Here is a 23,485-nt window from a genome sequence, read left to right as displayed (position 1 = left end):
CATTTTGGCAAAAAACGCCTCCAATGTTGGGCCAAGGAAAAAGAGATTTGGATTAAGGAAATTTCAAAATCATCCATATACCATAGCCATGATGAGAGTCCCAAGGCATATATTTTTTCATTTAAATTTGGATACATATGGAAATTTGTTTTGAAGTGTGGATGAGACATCTACCTCCTACTCTAAATGGTGTATGTCTCATGTTAAAATGTTATGTGGTATCAGGATGTGGAGATTTAATATGTTTTTATGTTGGTCTTTAATATTTTCCTCTATGTGTCTCGTGCACCTTATTATGTGTCTAAAATCTTTCCTCTCATCAACAAAATGAAGCATAAAAATTTAATTCTTATTTGGTGGTGGCAATTGGAATTCACTGTGACTATAGAGCTTCTTTCTTTGAGTAGGGGGCTGGAGTTAATTTCTTCACCCCACACATTCAATCATTATTCTATTTATCATCCTTTGGAGGATTTTGGGTTGGATATGAGAAAGTTTCCTTAGTCTGGCTCATGGAAATGATTTAGTTTTGATAATATAATGGATTACATGATACTACGTACAATTCATTGGAAACCTTACCTTGCTAGTCTTGGGGTGTGGATTAAGATTTCTGGTACATTTTTTAGTTGGGTTCAGTGGTCCTTTCTTGAAATGGTTCAACCTCATTCTCTTCTAGAGAGCCTTGATGTTGGTTCATTATTTGTTAAATTTTTGGATTTGGTTGAGGTGTTATAGGTTTCTAGGCAATAACATGATGACATGGTTGAGAGATAGTGCTAGTCTTCAAAACTCCTATTGGAAGCCAAGTTCCTTTGGCTTCTGAGTAGTCTGGAATTTTCTCTGAATGAATTACATGAGGAAATTATTGCACTCAACACTTGATTTACGACTCTAGAGAATTATATGGTTGACAGTGCTCAGCTTGCTCTTGGAGGCATTGGTTCTAGTGAAGTTCCTGATAAGAAGAAGCCTCGTCACTCACAGTGGAATGACAATCTTGGTGTTGGGTATTGTTGATGGGAGAAACTAAGGTCATGTTTATTGGTTTTATTTAAAACAATTAGTTTATTTTTGTTGCAATGAAATACCTTCTTATACTTGGGATCTTCTATAGAGTCATACGCATATACATATTTAGAATAGGGAAGAAATACAACCCTACAACTCACATTAATTTTGTACAGTATGGTGAATATTTACACTGTTAGAGAACATAAAGATCTTATATGAGTTCAGGCCCATAATCCAATGTTATTAATACAAAATCCTTATTCATTTATTAAAAAAAAAAACATGTTCTTGTATTTCTCATGGGGCTTTGGATTGACAGTGAATGGTTGTTTTGTTAAGGCACTCTATGTGAAAAGGTAATTGATTCAAATACCATATGGGTGTTTTCCCCAAAAAAAAAGTGATGATGTTCCTTTATTGGGAAAACTCTAGAAATTCTAATAACTGCTTATTATTACTACTATAATTACCAATGTGATGGCTACACATTATCAATGATGCAGCTACACTCATAATGCAACTAGTACATCATCCAACTCATGAAATGGAGATTAAAATTATCCGTAGATGTTTACTTCGAAATCGATTAATATTTATTTCAATATGAAATAATTTATCACAAAATTTTCTATTTATTAATAATGATGCATCACACAAATATTATTTATTTAAGATATGAAAAAATAAGTTCCACAAAATAAAAGAATATATGACCTAAAATGTTTAGCATTCAAGTTGGAAAATGGATTATTCACATCCAAAAACACTCATAAAATAATGAGTTGGACAAAACATTGAAGTAACTATAATAATTTGGGAATCCTATCTTATGATTCATTTCTAAGGTCTCATCTAACATTATGTGTTTCTTAGATAAAAAAACATGTGCATATTCAACCCTACAGTTGATCTAGAATATAAATTACAACATCAAACATAGGAAAATATTTCCATTCATTTCAAACCCATTCCACTAGGTAAACTAGGTGTAAAGATACTAAATATCAAGGAAAATTTTAAGGATGGAAAATTATCTTGAAGTTTAAAAACATTGGCAAATCTCACTAGTCCCTAATATGAAAACTAAAAAATATTTATTGATATATTTGTAAATTATTCAAATTTATAATGGTTTTATATATAGTCTTTATAAAACGTTGGCGATTTTAAAGGTAAAATAATTTTATATTGTAAATTTTGGGCGAATCATTTTGATAGAAAAATGGAAATTGGCGAAACTTTTTTGTGGAAAAATCATGGAAAATTAGCCCACCTACGAATATTTGCCCCTAAACTTCTCCATGCTAAATATATACTAATAATTTATAACCCTTAAGGCACACTTTTACAAGAAAAAATCTTATATAAAATTACTTCCATTACTCCAAATTTATAGTAATAACCTTGCCTTATTAATTTCAATATGTTTTTCAAACCATTGAACATTTCAGCTCTTCATATGTTAAATCAACATGAACAATAATTGTAGGAAATTACCTAATCAAGAAGACAATGAAAGTAGAAAAATAAAATATAAAACTATATAAGTAAAACTATATATATATATATATATATATATATATATATATATAAAGAATGATGTACATGCACATACCTCAACTTTATCACAAAGCTATTACAACATTTCAAGCTCTTTAAAACCCTAGCTACCTTGGCGTTGTAGCTGCTACAGCCCCCTCAAAGTTTTTCTACTTTCAAACTTTGGAGCCTCATACTGTCCATGTGAATTGTCATCTCAAGTTATTTAAGATGTTCCATGATTGTTATTTGAGTTTTTCTAAGTGTTCAAGTTCCTTTTCAAAGAAATTTGAAGTGTCGCCTTTTGTTAGAGGTAGTCTCGGTGCACCTTTAAGAGGTAGTTCTAGTGCACTCTCTTGCATTAATTGATCGCATCTATCATAAGAACATGCGTTGGCCACACTTCCATGGCATAGTGCACTTTCTCATTATGGTTGAAACTCGTGTTCTAATGGCATGTATCCTAACTATCATGCTTGGAGATAAGTGTCATTTTATTGTCATTTCAATAAATACATGTTGATTTTGGGTATTTTGCATCTTCTTTTCATGTGTTTTATCATGCATGTGTATGTGATAATGTTTAGGACTTATTGTATGCTCTTATTCTTACTCTCTTGTCTCACTGGTCTCACACTTAGTGAAATCATTGGAGCTTTTCCTTGTCCTCTCCTCTTGTGCAAGTTGTAAGCACACTGAGTTATCACCAAGTGATGAGTTCACTGTGCATTACTAAACTTCAGTGATGAGGACCTCACCTCCTAGACTTGTGCACTACACCATCTTGAGGATATTCTCCTTGTGCATTGAGCAACATTAGGGAACAATCCCTCAAATCTTGTTACCTACACCTATCCACTGCGCAAACCTTTATTAAATATGTCTTGTATTGCTAACTGAGAATTGTTAGTGCTTAGTAGGTTCATCTCTGGACCCTTGTAGTGGAAACCTATGAAATTCCTAGATCCTCCTCCTTAGTCATTGTGCACTACACAGTTATAGTGCCTAAACTTATCACTCTTGATTCCTGCACTTTCTAGACTAGAGCTCAGATAACTGACTTTCAATAAAGATAACACCACTAGATAACTAGATCTTAGCCACCAAATTGCAGAAAACTCTACTTATAGCCCACAAACTCAATTTTAACGAATTAACAGAGTGACTTCGCTATGTCACTTCTACTAACTGCCTGACAACTCATCCGGTTGAAGTAGAAATTCAAGTTTCTCTGTTTGATTAAGGCACAAGTCAAATGAAGCATTGTATTTCCATAATTTAACACCCCCTCTTAGCAAGAAAGGGGTTATAAACAAACCCCAATCCTACTCCACTCAAAATTTTCTCTTGACAAAGCCTTTGTCAATATTTCTACATCCTTCTCCTCTGTAGGAATGTACTATAACATAACAATCTTCTGTACATAGTCTCTCAGGTGATGGTACTTGATGTCTATATTCTTTGACGTGTTAGTGTCAGTCTTTCCAGCCTTCCTTCAGTGATCAAATATGCTCTTACAAAGTGATTTTGAAGTGTCAAGGTCAAAATTTTGTCATTTCAGTGAGTCTTCAAGCAAAATTTGGTCACTAGGCATTAGGTCTAGGGTTTGCCCAAATGTCAGTCCATGTCATCATTCAGCTGAGCCTATCATCATTCAGAGGGTTTTCATTATCATGTCAATGTCTAATGAGTCTTTTTACAACTTATTCATGCTTCAGTTGTGCCTAGGCAAGGTCATTTCCCTCTCCTAGGGTTTTGAAGGCAATTTCTCTTGGGCGGCTAAATAATCGGCAAAACTTGTTTCCTGATGTTTATACACCTTCCCCTATCCTTAAAGTACCTTATAAAACACTTCCCATCCCTTAGATCCGCCAAATTCCTCATTTTTCCACAAACCCTAGTTTCTAGCTACAACTTGGCAATTTTCTAGGTTGGGCCTGTGTTTTGCCCTTTTGGACCCCTTCCCCTCACGCAATCACTGAGATTCCACTTTCCCCTATTTCCTAACATCCCTCCTCACTCCCAAAAATTTCCCCAAGAATTTAGAAGCCCTCTATCCCCTTCATTTCGCTCCATTTCGACAAAATCCCTTGTTTCACACATCGGGACAAGTTGCACTCAAATGATGTTTCAGAGCAATAAAAGATGAATTTTAGAAAACGGAGAGAGGTTTTTGTCCATAACATGCCAAAGAAGAAAAACCTCCTTCACTTTTTGCACAGGTGTCATGGTTTTAGAGCAATGCCAAAATTACAGTCGCCGGATCCAAGGAGTTTGGCCAAGGCACAAAAAACGGAAAAAGAAGACCAACCCGCTCCGTATCTTGGCTGAGGCCTCTCTCACTCACCATGATACTCATTAGCATCCTCCTAGAAGCAAACCCAAGAAATTTTGAGATTTTTGAAGCGTTTTTGGCAATTTTGGGAATTTTACAGGTTTTGGCCATTTGACGGGTCTCACCCCGCGCGCGACCCTACATGGGGGCAACTCAGAACGGGGAAAACTTTGCAGTTTGGAATTTTCATGCAAAAATACACTTGCCTATGGATGGGTTTCAGATTTTATGGAGATTTGGGCTTCCAAAAGCTCAAAATACATGCAAATTTTGACTTTCTGCCCCTATTTTGAGTTGTAGAAAGCTGTCTTGGGAGAAATGACTTTTGAGGGGTCAAATCAACTCCAAATTTAAAAATTCCGGTGGGGTTAGAAAGTAGACGCGCAGACCTTTCCAACGCGCTATCTTGCACTTGATTTGGACACCAGGAACGCCCTCAAACAGAGCTGTGAATGTGAGCGACCTGTCAGAGTGATGTGCGCGACCTGTGAGGGAAATTTGCCTGTTTTGACCAGTTCGGCCAGCAAAACACTGTTTTCATCTTGGTTGACTTTTGAGGCATGTAAATGATGGATTTTTGTGTAATTTTCATGGCACTTAGATACTTTTACTCTCCTTCATCACTTCTAGAAGATTCTTTGATGTAAATGGTAAATATTTAATGCATGGATAGGTTTCCTAAGTTTTAGAGGCAAGTTGTTTTGACTGCCTATTATCTAGTGCTCAGTTTAGAATTAGTTGAAACAGCTCCTAGGAAGCTGAGCACGACCCCTAGAGGTGGGGAAAGGAGTTAGATCATCTATATTATGCCTTCTCTTGCTCATTTTCATGGTTGGACTCTTGAGGGAGAAGCTCCTATTGTATATTTTACTTGTATCTCTGCAATTTGAGGAAAAGGAAGACCAGGGTTTTTGCAGACATCATTGGGATTCTTGTGGACTCTTGTGTTGATGGTGTGTTCTCTTATTGTAATTGTAAGTGTGTTTATGTGTTCCATCCCTTTCTTTACTGCTGCTAATTAAACAAATGAAGTGATAAAGTTTGAATTCATGCATGTCATGCTCAGCTTTCAAATTTGTTTAATGTTTATGTTTTCCACTGTCTAAAGAGGATTCAAAGTCATTGTTTGCCCTCTTTAGCTTCTCTTCTTTCCTCCTTGATCATCCATCTCAGCTAAAGGCATCAGCACAAACTCCTACCTTGCCCCAAAGACCCACCTGCAAAAAACTGAGCTCAATCCCCGCACCCTGAATTGCGCTCCCTCCAATTGCCACCAAAAACCCCAAAAAACTTTAAATCAACCCTCCTTATCAGTTTACTAGCCTAATATCAGTGTTCCTAATTGGGTCATCTCATCCTATTGAAAATCTACCGAGATTGACCGGAGAGAGCCTTCTCCTGCCCCGTAGGGCTAGCTACGGGGCTGAATGGTTTGATGTTGCCTTGAGGTTTACCTTTCTTAGCTTGAGGTGAAATCTCAAGCGCTAACATACTGGCGACCATACTGGGGACAACAAACTTGTTTGTGTTGATGTGTTTGTTTCATAAGTCTTAGACGGAGCCTGAAGTTACGCCAGGTAGCCTTCGAAAACGCTCTTGTTTTACATCAGCGCAAGTAGATAAACGCTGCTTCAGTCAATCTCCGTGAGCTTGTGAATACGACCACTTCATTTGCGTTTCACCCCAGTACATGTATCAAGTTCAGATCTGATTGTTGATTGTGGACAACGATCAGACACTTGAAAGGCTGAAATCATTCACTTGGCGACTCTAAAATCATTTTCGAGATAAGATCTAAAGACTCCACTGGAGGATGATCCCGACCAGCAAAAACATGAAAGGACAACATGGGCAGATCAGGTACTCAAGTTGGAATTTCATCCAAGACATTTTGTTCTTTGTCATAAATTATTTCTTCTCTTTTCCCAAGAATGTAAAAAGGGCTTTGCAAAGTATACTGTATTTGGGAAGAGATCCTCGACCTACAGTTAATTCTTTTCCTTCGAAGATTGTGAATACCAAAGATTTGCATACCTTTGAGCTTGATCAAGACCTTTCTTCCAATATACCTGCTGTACATACCCCTATACCTTGTAAAATTCCAGATCGGTATAAACCTCTTGTTTTACCTTCTGTTCTTCATGCTTTCCCCAAAAACTATGATCTATACTTGCCGATGTTTGATGGTGAATGTAAGAATGTCAACGCTGAGCAACATGTGCAGAATTTTGAGAATTTTCTAGATCTTTTTGAAGTTGATGATGAAGATGTTAGTATTAGGCTTTTTGCTCTTTCTTTGCAAGCCAAAGTGAAGAGTTGGTTCAAAGCCCTGCCTGATGCAAGCATTTCAGATTTTCAGCAGTTCGTCAAAGTTTTTCTCGACAGGTGGATGATCGGGCAGAATCTTTTCTTGATTATAGAAGAGTACAACCAGCTGAAAAGACTACCAGGGGAGACAGTACAACAGTTTTCAGCCAGATTTAACCAAGTTTATTATTCAATGCCAGTTGATATAAGGCCTACTACTAGATCTGCTCTCTTGCACTACCCGGGCGCCTTTGATCCGGAGATGGAGTTTCAGCTGAGAGAAAGGGATATCGCAACACTTCACGAGATGCAAAACAGTGCAGTAAGTGTAGAAGCACATCTGCTGATCCGAAGGGCAAGGATGAAGGAAGAAGAGATGAAAAACATAGATCTGGCCGAATCAACATCTCCAGAGGTGAAACTTGATTCTTTGGTAAGTGCAGTGGAAAGGATGATGGATAAGATCAACACAAGGAAGGATTATGATGTTCAAGCTCATGGTTCGCTGTTTGAAGAAGAACAAGTTGCTGATCCAAAATATTTTGTTTCCTATCCTAGTTGTCATAGATCTGATAATGATTGTCTTATTAATCATCTTGGAGAAGAGAGATCTGTTGATATGACATGCATGCTTGATGATGTGTTTTATAGTGATTGTTTGCCTCATTTTGATCAGTATGATGATGATTATGTTCTCCAAAAAGAAGCTAATCTTGCAGACAAATCAGCAGCTAGTTTGTGGGAGGAAGAAGTTCATTTTCAACAGCTTGAATACAATGTTCAGCCATCGCATATCAGCTATGACATTGACGAGGAAAGTGCAGCAAATTTTGAAGTAAGTGAAGGATCTTTGCCTTTTTGCTTTGATTCGTTTCAGTTCATCAGAGATAACTACCATGAAATTAGAAATCAACTGTCAACAAGTCTTGATCTAGACCATCTTGAAGGCAATAAAAACCTTGCTCCAGACTTTACATATTCAGATTTGCAGTCCCCAAATGCCATTGGTTTTCAAGTTGCAGATGAAAGCATGGAAGCTGACATATTTGATCAAATGATACAAGAAGGTGACTCCGTACCATTCTGTTTTGAATCATTTCAGTTTTTGAAGGGTAGATTGCATAGTAAGTATTCAAATGAACAACCTATAACAAATCAGCAATCTCTCAGTGTAAATGTTGAGGATGAGACAAATGACAAAATTCTTGAGCAGCCTGTAGCATCAGATTTGCAGCTACCAAATGAAATTGAAAGGCAGATTACAGATGAAGCTGTGGCAGCCGAAATACATGATTTGATGATACAGGAAGATTCTATACCCTTTTGTTTTGAAGCATTTCAGTTTATAAGGCAGAATTCTCATAAAATTTCTCAGGAAAAAGATGAACAGCTAGAAGGATGTCATGCATTTTCAATGGATACATTGCAGCAGTCTTTTCAGGTTTTTCATGATCCAATAGCTGATGTTTTGGATGAGGTTTGCAGTCAAAGTCTTTCTCCATTAACTACATGTGAGCTTGAAACATGTGCTGATATGAATTTGATCCAGCAGCCAGTTTCTTTGTCATTTTCAGCAGAGGTCTCATCACAAGGCTCAGATCAAAGTTTGCATTCATGGTATGAGGAAAAGAGAAGTAATCCATTAGATGAGCTAAGTTCCAGTGTGCTTGAATTTCAAGATCCTTATGCAGTGTTTTTGGAGGTGGATAGAGAATTCATATCATTCAGCGGATCTGTTTCTAAGTTGTCATGGGAGTTGCCTTTCAGTAGTTCTCTCTTGTTGTTCACAAGCGAGCACTTGTGGAGAATTCAACCAGCAGATGGAATACTTACTTGGTTACATTGGTTGTTTCATTTCACTTGATCAGGTGATGAATGAAACTGTTAGAGTAGGTTGTGATGAATAAGCTCCCCTTTGAGCATCATTTTCAGTTCCGTTTGTCGGTTGTGTTTAAGTGTTGAGTCAGTTTTTAGTTGAGTGAGAGTCAATTTGTGTTATCAAGTCATCATTTTTCAGTCATGCATTTCAGCTTGAGTTTTTGACTCCATTGCCCAATGGCTGAAAGCACTGGTCTGCTCTCCCAGAGGTCTAAGGTTCTTGGTACCTCCAAGGAGCTACCATCCCCATTGGAGCCAATGTTAGTGTCAGTCTTTCCAGCCTTCCTTCAGTGATCAAATATGCTCTTACAAAGTGATTTTGAAGTGTCAAGGTCAAAATTTTGTCATTTCAGTGAGTCTTCAAGCAAAATTTGGTCACTAGGCATTAGGTCTATGGTTTGCCCAAATGTCAGTCCATGTCATCATTCAGCTGAGCCTATCATCATTCAGAGGTTTGTCATTATCATTTCAATGTCTAATGAGTCTTTTTACAACTTATTCATGCTTCAGTTGTGCCTAGGCAAGGTCATTTCCCTCTCCTAGGGTTTTGAAGGCAATTTCTCTTGGGCGGCTAAATAATCGGAAAAACTTGTTTCCTGATGTTTATACACCTTCCCCTATCCTTAAAGTACCTTATAAAACACTTCCCATCCCTTAGATCTGCCAAATTCCTCATTTTTCCACAAACCCTAGTTTCTAGCTACAACCTGGCAATTTTCTAGGTTGGGCCTGTGTTTTGCCCTTTTGGGCCCCTTCCCCTCACTCAATCACTGAGATTCCACTTCCTCCTATTTTCTAACATCCCTCCTCACTCCCAAAAATTTCCCCAAGAATTTAGAAGCCCTCTATCCCCTTCATTTCGCTCCATTTCGACAAAATCCCTTGTTTCACACATCGGGACAAGTTGCACTCAAATGATGTTTCAGAGCAATAAAAGATGAATTTTGGAAAACTGATAGAGGTTTTTTTCCATAACATGCCAAAGAAGAAAAACCTCCTTCACTTTTTGCACAGGTGTCATGGTTTTAGAGCAATGCCAAAATTACAGTCGCCGGATCCAAGGCGTTTGGCCAAGGCACAAAAAACGGAAAAAGAAGACCAACCCGCTCCGTATCTTGGCTGAGGCCTCTCTCACTCACCATGATACTCATTATCATCCTCCTAGCAGCAAACCCAAGAAATTTTGAGAGTTTTGAAGCATTTTTGGCATTTTTGGGAATTTTACAGGTTTTGGCCATTTGACGGGTCTCACCCCGCGCGCGACCCTACATGGGGGCAACTCAGAACGGAGAAAACTTTGCATTTTTGGAATTTTCATGCAAAAATACACTTGCCTATGGATGGGTTTCAGATTTTATGGAGATTTGGGCTTCCAAAAGCTCAAAATACATGCAAATTTTGACTTTCTGCCCCTATTTTGAGTTGCAGAAAGCTTTCTTGGGAGAAATTACTTTTGAGGGTTCAAATCAACTCCAAATTCTAAAATTCCAGTGGGGTTGGAAAGTAGACTCGCAGACCTTTCCAACGAGCTATCTTGCACTTGATTTGGATACCGGGAAGGCCCTCACACAGAGCTGTGAATGTGCCCGACCTGTCAGAGTGATGTGCGCGACCTGTCAGGGAAATTTGCCTGTTTTGACCAGTTCGGCCAGCAAAACACTGTTTTCATCTTGGTTGACTTTTGAGGCATGTAAATGATGGATTTTTGTGTAATTTTCATGGCACTTAGATACTTTTACTCTCCTTCATCACTTCTAGAAGATTCTTTGATGTAAATGGTAAATATTTAATGCATGGATAGGTTTCCTAAGTTTTAGAGGCAAGTTGTTTTGACTGCCTATTATCTAGTGCTCAGTTTAGAATTAGTTGAAACAGCTCCTAGGAAGCTGAGCACGACCCCTAGAGGTGGGGAAAGGAGTTAGATCATCTATATTATGCCTTCTCTTGCTCATTTTCATGGTTGGACTCTTGAGGGAGAAGCTCCTATTGTATATTTTACTTGTATCTCTGCAATTTGAGGAAAAGGAAGACCAGGGTTTTTGCAGACATCATTGGGATTCTTGTGGACTCTTGTGTTGATGGTGTGTTCTCTTATTGTAATTGTAAGTGTGTTTATGTGTTCCATCCCTTTCTTTACTGCTGCTAATTAAACAAATGAAGTGATAAAGTTTGAATTCATGCATGTCATGCTCAGCTTTCAAATTTGTTTAATGTTTATGTTTTCCACTGTCTAAAGAGGATTAAAAGTCATTTTTTGCCCTCTTTAGCTTCTCTTCTTTCCTCCTTGATCATCCATCTCAGCTAAAGGCATCAGCACAAACTCCTAACTTTCCCCAAAGACCCACCTGCAAAAAACTGAGCTCAATCCCCGCACCCTGAATTGCGCTCCCTCCAATTGCCACCAAAAACCCCAAAAAACTTTAAATCAACCCTCCTTATCAGTTTACTAGCCTAATATCAGTGTTCCTAATTGGGTCAGCTCATCCTATTGAAAATCTACCGAGATTGACCGGAGAGAGCCTTCTCCTGCCCCGTAGGGCTAGCTACGGGGCTGAATGGTTTGATTTTGCCTTGAGGTTTACCTTTCTCAGCCTGAGGTGAAATCTCAAGCGCTAACAGGATGTATTATGAAACATTGGATTTTCAAATAATTTTATACAAATCTAATTTTCATAGTGCATCAATGTAGGCTCCATCCCCTGATTGAAGAGACCAAGCAGGATATTCCTCATTCAAATAGCCTCACATGTTTCTTAACTAGCATCCATATACTCAACCTCTGTTGATTTGAGTGTTATATATCTATGTTTCTTGCTTTACTAAGAAACTGATGTTGAACCAACACTGAAGAATGCTCATGATTTGCTCTTCCTATTTGAGTTACTCTCTTCCTAATCTGCGTTTTTGAAGCCTTGGAGCTTAACTCCATCAGTTTGCATGTACCATAATCCAAATTTTTTTGTGCCTCTAAGGTATATAAGAACATGTTTTGTTTATTTCTATTGAATCTTGGTAGGCTCCACCATGAACTTATTAAGTTGACTAACTAAAAAAAAAATGTTGGCCCTTGTGTTCACCAATTACATCAAGGACCCCACCAATTATCTGTAGATAGTTACATCTACTGCATCTCATGTAGAAGCATCCTCTTTCCTCTGGATAGTACCTAAAGGAGTGTATATGGGTTTGCAATCCTACATATGGAATATCTAAAGGATTTCAGAGGTGTACTTCCCCCATCCAACCAATATCTCTCCATCTCCCTACCACACCTCCAAGCCAAGGAAGTAGTGCATCAAACCCATATCCATAATCTCAAACTCTCTTACAAGATCCTCCTTGCAAGACTAGATGAACATGTCATCTCCTATAAGAGTCAAATCATTCACATATAATATTGAGATGAGAAAACTACCATCTACCATAAAGTAGTATAGATTGGCATTTGCTTCACTCTTAGTGAAGCCCAATTCACTGAGATAGGAATCTATGCAAGTGTACCAAGCACGAGGTGCCTTCTTGAGACCATAGAGGGCTCTCTTAAGCATACACACATGTGTCACCCTGTTAAAGGTCTTGGACCCCTCAAGATGATCAAAGTAAATCTCTTCCTCAACTCCATTTAGGAAGGTTGCCTTAACATCCATTTGGTGGATCCTCCACTCCAAATGTGTTGCTAATGCTAGGATAGTATTGATAGAATAATATCTTGCCATAGGGGAAAATATCTCCTCATAACCGACTCCTTCCACTTGTGAGAAGCCTTTGTCCACAAATATGTCCTTGTACTTCTAAACATGTCCATCAACTGCATGTTTTACCTTGTATAACCACATGGAACCAACAACTGACTTGTTCTCAGGTTTGGGCACCACCTCCCAAACATTGTTCTTCATGATGGAGTTATAGTCCTCCACCATGGCATCTACCCACACCTACAGGGAAGCTACCTCTTCAAATGAAGGTGTCTTAGAGTCAATAAACTATGACATGGGTGCCATAGATCCAATATATATGTCTAGTGATCTCCTATATTTGTGCGAGGAACTAGGAGCTCCAACTTGCTCTTGAGATTCCCACACCAATATATCAACCATCTTGGTCCTCTTTCTCCCTTCTCTAGAAGACTTTGGGTGAGTTGGTTCCTCCACTCAGTCTGCTCTCTGCTCTCCACATGTGGCTACTCCACATCATCCTATTGGAATGTTTTCTTTCCTTTGAGCAAGATTTGAATCTATGGATCTGGTTGAGGTTCCTCCTTTGGAGCTAGAAGTTCCTCCTTTGGTGGTATGCTTAGATCTCACTTTAGAGAGATCCTCATGAATTTCTCCTCATCAAATCTCACATCCCTCCTTATAAAATTCATTCGGAGTGAGGGAATGTATACCCAGTAAATATGAGGTGCCTTTGTGTATCCTACAAAGATCCTCCTCTCTACAGTAGGCTCCAAATTTTTCCTGCTATCTTTGGAGACATGACAATAGACTATGGATCCAAAAATGCAAAAGTGGGAGACATCTAGCTTCCTCCCAGAGAAAACCTCTTCAAATGTAATAATTCTAAGAATTTTGTGAGGGCTCCTATTCTGCAAGTAAATAGTTGTATTACAGGCTTATGCCAACATGGATAGTGGCAATCCCTACTCATGCAACATTGCTCTTGCAATTCCTACAATGCTTCTATTTTTCCTCCCTGAAACCCCCTTTTGTTGTGGGTTGTGAGGTGCAATCAATTCCCTTCTAATACCCTCCTCGGAACATAGTTATTTGAAGTAAATATACACATACTCTCCTCCATCATCACTTCTTAGGGATTTAATTTTCTTTCTAGTCTCATTTTCAAGTAAGGCTTTAAATTCAACAAAATTTGAATAAACTTCATATTTCTTCTTCATAAAATAGATCTAGAATTTGTAGGAAAAGTCATCTATGAATATTACATAATACCATTGCTTTGCAATTGAGACTGTAGAAAATGATCCACATGCATTTGAATGAACTCGCTCCAAGATGGATCTAGCTCTATTATCTCATCTCTGGAAGGAGGATTTAACATATTTTTCAAGAGCGCGTCCCTTGCAGACATCATGTTGATCAAGGAGGAATTTTGCAAGTCTAGTTGTGATTTGTTGCATTATTTTCAAAGTCCATGGTGTAGGTGTCCCATGCGCCTATGCTAGATCTCTCCAACATCTCAGATGTGGACATGTTCTGCCTTGCTATCAATGTAGCACATGCATCCACCTCTATCTTGTAGATATTTTTAACCTAAAAACTAATTTGTTTTACTTGTCCAATAGAAACATGCTTTAGATATGCCTTTCCTTTACTGAACACCACATCATATCCTTTGTCCTCAACTATAACTACAAAAAACTATATTTTTCTTTAGATAGGCACATACATTACATTATGTAGGTGAAAATGAGAGCCTGAATCCCTCTTAAAGGTGATAGTGAAAATCCCTTTGGTACTATATCTCCCATGATCTCCAAGCTCTTTGTGTAATTGTAGGTCCTTATCCTCTAAGTTGTTGAAGAAATCATTATTTCCTCTCATATGAAATGAAGCACCAGAGTCTAATCACCACACACTCCCTCCTATAGAGCTTTCCATGCAAGTAATGAGGGTGAAATCCAACTCTAATTTTGATATGAGAGCATCTCATCCTTCTCCTATTGTAGGCTTATTACTATATTTATTTTTTGGACACTTGGCTGCATAATATCCATACTCATGGAAGTGAAATAATATAATTTTTACTCAGGTCTTTCTTGTTTCCATGGCTCTAGCTAGATTCCGCCTTACCTTGGACCTTCTTGACTTTGGCTTTATTTCATTTTTCAACTAAGGAAAATTTTTCTTCCTCATTATTTTTGGATGTGACATAATCTCTAGTGTTTCTTCTAATCCCCTCCTGCACCAAGTGAGACCAAAGTCTCTCCCAATATGGGAGCTTGTCTCTCCCACTAACTGAATCCTAATAGAGGTGCCAGGACTTCAAAAGACCAAGTAGTGCTAAGCTCATAAGTTCATATGGTGGCGCAACCTCTCCTACTCCTCCAAGTTCATCTCTAACCATAGTGAATCTAGATTGGTATTGAACAAAAATTTCATTTTTATTCATTCAAATGTTTCTGAGCTTATCTTTCAATGCCAACTTCCTGACATCATTGCTACTTTGGAATCAAGGAAAATTTTAGGGGCTAATATTCACCCATGGGCTAATTTTCTATACTTTTTCCAAAAAAAAGGTTCCCTAATTTCCATTTTTTTGTAAAAGTGATTCGCCCAAATTTTATAGAATGAAATTATTTTACCCTAAAAATCACCAAAAAATGATATATAGACTATATAAAAATATTATAAATTTGAATATTTTTACAAAAATATCTCCAAACATTTTATAGATTTCATATTATGGACTAGTGGGATTCGCCAAGGTTTCTAAACTTTAAGATAAATTTCCATCCTTAAAATTTTCCATGTTTGGAATAACTCTGTGAGGGTTTTCCACATTTCATAAGAAGTCTCCTTGCCATGCAAATTCAAAACTACCTGGTATCTTACTCCCTCTAGGATAATCCTCATGGATTTATATGTATCTTTCTTCCATCGAGTCAACTGCTATGCATCTAATTTTGTTGGTTTTGGAATATTTGTTTGTGTGTTCTCCAATGCTACATTGTCATCCAACACAATTTCCATTCTATCCTTCCAAGCACATAAATTCAAATGTATCTCTAATGCATGCTCAAGCCTCAATCCATTGAAATACATTGTTCATGCATTGAAGAAATTCCTGCACCACAAACTCTGTTATTTGAAATTTCTTTGATATATGATTAGGAACATGGTTTCTATGTAGTTTTCAATAGCTCTAACACCATGTAGAAATAACTCAAAATTTGCATCTTTTAATGAATTCAGATTGAAATCAATAGATACAAATTTCTTCTGAACTATCTTTGGAAGGGAAAACATACAATATAAACATACACAATCATTCAATCACAAGAACACAATTTGTACTGAGGAAATCAACTGGGGAAAACCCCTCCTTCATTTGTATTATATCAAATGAGAACATTGATCTATTACAATGACTACTTCAATCCTTCAAGCTCAATCTACATTGCAATACTAATCTCCTCCCGAGTTTTCTCTGGCCAAAACTTAGGCAAAATGGGTCTCCTACTTCCTCCTATTTCCTTGCGCAATTCCTGCTCATAAAGAATAGGTAAGCTCCTATTTCTTTGTGCAATTCGTGAGGTGAATGGCTCACCTGCTGCATGTAAACATTGTACACTCACTAGTATACAATTATAATTACAATGTGCCTTTTTCCCTCCAACTTCACTAGGAAATTCGAATTGCATGCATGACTAAGGATATTTTTAGTAAATTGACAAGTTAACTGAGAGATCAATGAGTTAAAAACAATTATAACTACTCAATTGAACTCATACTGACTCTATTCTAGACTAGAGCTCAGATAACTGACTTTCACTAATGATAACACCACTAGATAGTTAGATCTTAGCCACCAACTTGCACACAAATCTACTTCTAGCCTAAAAACTCAAATTGAATAACTTAACTGAGTGACTTGGCCATGTCACTCTTGCTAATTGCCTGACAACTCATCATTTTGAAGTGGAAAGACAAATTTCTCCATTTGACGAAGGCACAAGTCAAATGAAGCCTTTTCTTGCTACAATTCAACATGAGACCATACAAGGCCTTCTTCAGTTTGAAAACATAATCAGGTTGTTCAGATAGTTGAAAACCATGTGGTTTGTTTATGTAAACTTCTTCCTACAATTTTTCATTTAAAAAGGTAGATTTGACATCCACCTGATATATCTTAAATTTCTTGAAACAAGAAAATTCCAAAAACATTATAATTGCCTCTAATCAAGCAACATGGGCAAAAGGTTTATCAAAATTTAGACCTTCGATTTATGCACAGCCCTTGCACACTAATTGTGCCTTGTTTTTTACCACTTCACTATGCTCATTCAATTTGTTCCTGAAGACCCAATTTGTGTCAATGACATTCTTGTTTGTTGGTCTAGGAACAACTTCCCATGTTTGATTTTTCTCGATCTAGTCCAATTCTTCATGCATAGATTTTAACTAATTTCTATCCTGACCCGCATGCACAACATTATTTGACTCAATCATTGATAACATAACTATATGCACTTGAGTAGGAGGATTTAGAAACTTCCTTCTTGTCTGTACATTTGTGTTTAAATCACTAACAACTTGATCAACATGATGGTGTTTCTGCACATACCTTAAATAATCTTTGGCTTGTGGATTGGGGGGATCTTTATTGTCTTCATCTAAAAGTGACTCATCGACCTTCTTATCATTGCTGACTGAATTAGTGGATTTTTTACTTATTAATTGATTGTCTTGAGATTTAATATACTCATCCACTTTTATATCAATAGAATTAATAATATTCTTTGTATTTTTGTTGTATCATCTATAACCCTTTCTATTATGATAATATCAAAGATAACTAATTTCATCAGCCCTTGCATCATACTTCCCAAGCTTGTAATCATCCCTTTTAATATAGCACATGCTTCCAAAAACTCTTAAATGTTTGACTGTTTCTGGTCTTCCATACCAAAGCTCGTAGGGAGTCTCATCGCTATTTGGTTTGAAGTGAGCTTTATTGATAATATCTACTAGTATGTGAATGGCTTCCGCTCAAAATATATTTTGAACATTTCTTTCTCCCATCATGGATCTCGCTAACTACTATACATATCTATTGGCTATATCTGCTACACCATTCTACTGTGGAGTCTCTACTATAGTGTACTAACTTTTGATGACATGTTTCTTGCAAAAGTCCTCAAACTATTTTGAAGTAAACTCGCCTCCATTATTATACCTTATGCTCTTGATTTTATAGTTTGTCTCATTCTTAATTATGGATTTAAATTCTTTAAACTTATCAAATGCTCTTGATTTTCCCTAAGGAACGCAACCCACATCATTTTGTGAAAATCATCAATAATAAGCCCTGAATATAATTTACCGGTGGGTGACTATGTTCTTAAGGGTCTACATAAATCCATATGAACTAGTTGCAATGGCTTGGTTGATGAATTCTCCTTGGATTATAAAGGTACTCAAACTTGCTTTCCCAACTAACAAGGTTTGTAGATAGTATTCTTAGGCTTTGAAAGCTTTGGCAGATATTTAATATCATTCTTCTTGATCAATATAAATATTTGATCAAAATTAAAATGTCCATGACTCCTATGCCACAAGTAGCTCTCATCAATGTTTCACAAGAAACACCTCTTTATTTTCTCTTTTAGGACATATACATTGTTGTATATTCTCACAACTTTAGCTACAAATTCTCTAGTGCCTACAGGGTTGATTTGACAATTCTTAGTCTTGAAAATAACATCATAGCCTTTGTCACACATTTGAGACACAAAAAGTAGATAATTCTTCAGCCCATCAACAAATAACACAATCTTGTATTTATCTCTTCTAGTTGATAGACTAACAATTCTTTTTCCAACAATCTTACTAGGTGCATTATTACCAAAGGTCACGTTACCTTTCTCAACTATTTTCCATGTCAAAAACTTACTTTTGTCACGTGACATGTGCTTGAAATAGCTACTATCAACATACCAATGACTACCTTCATTTTGAGCATACAAAAAAAATTAAAATTTCTCTGTTCTTTTTTTCTTTCCATACCTTGGGCTTCTAGCTTGTTTTCTCAATGACTAGATCAAGTCTCTTATTCTTAAGTCTGTAATTAGTTGTTTTATACCAAAAATTTTGATAGTTGTAGAAATGAAGAAAATTATTCAAAGGAACAAATGAATTGTTGAACATGTGTTCCTCATCTTCTATTTGATATTTCGATAATTTGATTGATAATTTCTTCTTCTCGGCCTGAGCTATTTGTATGAAAAATTCACCCTACAATTTGTTGTCGCGTGTCCATAATTAGTGCATGTAAAACAATAGCCTCGAAATATTCCATCATTCTTTGGATAAAATTGGCTTCTAAAGCTTTGTTGGGCTACTCTATGTATTTCAATTTTCTCCTACAACATTGCTCTTTCTTTGCTGAGTGAAATAACTCATTTTATTTTGTTTTTGTTGGTTTTTCTTTGAATGGTTATTGGTTCGCAGACTACCTTTGTCTTTTTGCTACTACATTGACCCTATTTTACTTTTATGTTGTCACAAATTGGATACTTGCACAAAGGTAATCAACCTCTTTCCCTTTGACTCTATTGTTGAGCTAGATTTAACCTCAAATCCAAGATCAGTTCTATTAGTGGAGACTCTTTGTTCTTCTAGAAGCTCATTTAGTTTTTTTGTTCCATTTCCAAGCTTATGATTAAATCTTAGCTGATATTTTTCCTTATCTATTTCTTTCCTCAGCAAAACAACTTCTCTTTCAAGCCTCTCACATGCTTTATTCTTCTCACTAGGTTGTTCATTTAAAGTCTCTTAAATCTTCTTGCCTTCTTAAATTTGTAGGAGAAGTGGTTCAACATCTTCAATTTTTTCCTTGATCAACAATTCTTTCTAGGTTTTATTTTTATTTATCAACCTTTCAATCTCTTCAAGATCACTAACTAATTCTTCTTCTAAATCTACTTCAACCTATTCACCATAAGAATTAATAGCTTCAACTCCTAGATTGTCTATAGGCATGAGCATGAATTCTGTTGGACCTTCATCATCTTTTTCCTCATAAGAGGATTGGATTCCTTCACTTTTAGAAGATTTGGCTTCTTGGAAGACTTCTCTTCTTAGTCTTCCTTCTTTCCTTTTACACTTGTCTCTTTAGTCATATTCCTTCTTCTTCTCAGGACACTTGGAAGCATAATAACCAACTTTGCCACAATTAAAGAACTTAAAAGGTAACATACCTTTATACTTTCTTGAGCCTCTCTATAGCTTCCTCGCAAACTTATATTATTCTTCATCTTATTCACAACATGAATCATCATGCTCTTCCTCTAACTTATTTTTTGCTTATGTTTATTCCTTTGTAGTAGGATTACCGTTAGAAATTATCATCTCATAAATAGTGAGAGTGTCAAGTAATTGATCCAAAGTGAGATATTTTAGATTGTTCATTTCCTCAATGGGTGAAACCATTGGATTAAATCTATGAAGAAGAGATCTCAACACCTTTTGAACTACTACAACCTCTTCTAATTTCTCATCAAGGCCTTTTATAGTGTTCACAACTTCATCAACTCTTAGGAAGTACTTTGGAATATCTTCATCATCATGCAACCTTAGAGACTAAAATTGAATTTTAAAACCTTGAAGTTTAGCTTTCGTTACCTTGTTGTCACCTTCATAACGACTGCTCATCATTTCCCAAATTTATTTTGTAGTTGAGTAGTCCATAACCTTGACTAGTTTTGATTTAGGTATAAGCAAGACATTCATAGCCTTAGCATTACATGTGGACTCTGTATTCTGGTCTTTATTAATCACTACTAGAGGATTTTGATATTATTCTTCTACTACTTCCCATACATCAACTCCAAGTGATTGAATGTGGGTCTTAATCCTTACTTCCCAAAACAAATAATTTGTTCCATTGAACATAGGTGCCCTATTGGTAAATCATCCTTCCTGGTTTTCCACGGTCATTGATCTTTCTTCCAGTTGTTAAACTGATCTAAAGTAGCTTTGTTGGATCTGATACCAATGAATATTATAGCAACTAATTTAGATACACATGGAAATAATCAACATAAATAGCACTAATAGTAAACAAAAATTCTTCAATTTTTTTCTTCAATTTATTTCATAAAGAAAGCTACCACTTCTTGTTACAAAATTGTCTGGCTACAACCAGAAGGAAGCAATTACTTGATTTATTGGCTACAATTAAAAGGAGCTACAATACCTAAGTTTACCAGATACCACTGAAAGTATATTCAACCCCTAATTATTTACCAACAACTACTAGAAGGAGCTACACCCTTGATCTACAAGCTACTACTTGCATGACCTTAATGATTCATCTATCATACAATTTTCATACTCAAATCATGAATCCATTCCCTTTTACAAAACGCATAAATTTGTTACTTCAAACACTCACCAAAACTACCATTAAAAACACCTTCAATAATCTCTTATCACTGAAAAATTCACCATACATACTAGCAAGAATCCATCGCACATTAACAACAAACACAATTTCACACTTGTTGCAAATTCGATTATGCTTATATAGATTTTGGATAGATATTTTTGGTTCTTTAAAATTTCATTATCTTGAACTTTGATGTTTGCATGAATATTTTATTTTTGTATTTGTATTTCTTCTGTCAAGTCATATGAATCTACCCTACAAGTCTTCAAACTCTCTTTACATTTCTACAATAAAAACTGAGCTTAATTACCTAACTTTTATATTCTAGAAATTTATAGGATTTAATTTGGAATTTCTATTTTTAGCAAATCTCTAAACTTATTGTTTTAGAAAAATTTGCCTTCAAACATATCCATGCCACCATCAGAGTTGCCAACTCATTCAAGCCTATTTTATGTCAAACTTTAGTGCTTCACCAAATATGGTGTAAATGCCAATTTTAAGTTGTCGAACTGTTTCATGCTTTAGGCTTCAATCCTTTGTTTCAAGCACCAAAGTAAATTAAGAAATGCCAAACATAACTCCCCTAGGCCCATTTCTTTATAGAATCTAGTGATTTATTTAACACTACACATTCTTTGCACCCTCTATCACAACACATGCACAAACCATGTCTTGTTGCCTTAAGCTTTAGCTCCCTTCTGGGATTATGTATCTAGTGGGTCCATCCTGTGCCTTTTCTCATTGGTCATGCACTATGCTCTATTTTTCATTTTTTCTTGGAGCTCTATCAGCCCAGAGAATCCCTCCTTTGTGCTCCCTTGGAACCTTCTAAGGTTTGGGAACTACGATGAGTTGTCCTGATGTGTACCACCACTACACTGTGAGACAATCGACAAATGACTAAGGTGAGTTGTCTCTGACAACTACCATATCTTCCTAGCTCCTAGTCAACCTAAAGCACCCTTTGTTGTGCAAACTCAAATCCTTCTAGGGTAGTTGGTCTAATGTAACACCCTCTTCCCACATTTACCCAATATAACTAGTCCAACGGAGCAAACATGTGATGAGAAGCCACTATGATGTGATTCAACTCCCCATGTATAGTTAAGGAAGTGGAACTGACAACACTAAACCAAATTGACCTTCCACACATGTTACAGAACTTCTAGAAGCCAACCAACCCTTCTAGGTGCTTAATCCTTGAGGCAACTTGACCTTTCACCGATTTAACACCCCAGTCGCTTCCATAACAAGGAAACAGTGTAACTGAGACCCTTTAGTTTCTCCCACAACAAGTCCTCCCAACGACTGTGGACCTTTTCAGGTAGTTTTGTGCAAAAAAACCTAGATTTTGTGCCACTTTTTTAGGACCATAACTCAGGCCACTGCCCATAACTCCATGAGACTTCCATAAATGATAAATAACACCGAAACAAAGGTACTAATGCAAATATTTGATTAATGAATTGAATGGACCCCTACTAGCCATGACAGGCATTTCATCAAACATGTCACAAATATGTATTCTACAAGTCATAACAACAGATTAGAGCGTAGGGGTCTCATACTTATCTGAGAATCGTTAAGAATCATTCATGCCTTATCACAATAGCTACATTATCAACTGTTAGGTCATATATTCATTTCTCATTCATTTACTAATAAAAAACAGATGAGATCCATACATCAAGTCTATCATAAAACATATTCATAACCAGCATATAACAAACAAAAATAAGAAGGATATAACAACCTTATAAGCCACATAAATATAAGTAAATTTACCCATCAAATAGAAGAGGAAAAATTCTCTTATTTACATATACAAAATGCAACCGGGTTTGGGACTTCCACATACCACCTGACCATAGACTAGGATGAACCAAAACTCTCTTTCAGTCAGCCCCCGTGCCATATTCCAAGTGTGAATGTAGGACCTCATGGAATAATCCAAACAAAACTACACTAGAGCTTCCAGAGGAAAAACCACCTCAACCCTCAACCAATTGTTCCACCTCACAGTCGAAAATAACTAGCCATCACCATATTGGTCTCTACCCAAGTTGTCTAAGGCTCCAGAGAGTTTGTTCCAACTAGGGTTTCAAGGACTAGTAACTCAACCCACAACTGTTGTCAAGCTTCCAAAGTGTTTTTCCAACGAAGGTTTCCAAGACTAGTAATTCAACCCACCAAGGGATTCCATAGCATTTGTCCAACCAATGCTTCCAGGACTAGTAACTCAACTCAATATGTTACAGGGCTTCCAGAGTGTTTATCCAACCA

This window comes from Pinus tabuliformis, chromosome Q (assembly GCF_031772625.1).
Source record: "Pinus tabuliformis cultivar Carrire ecotype Pingquan chromosome Q, CPIR1, whole genome shotgun sequence".
NCBI lineage: Eukaryota > Viridiplantae > Streptophyta > Pinopsida > Pinales > Pinaceae > Pinus > Pinus tabuliformis.
This window is presented reverse-complemented; position numbering follows the sequence as displayed.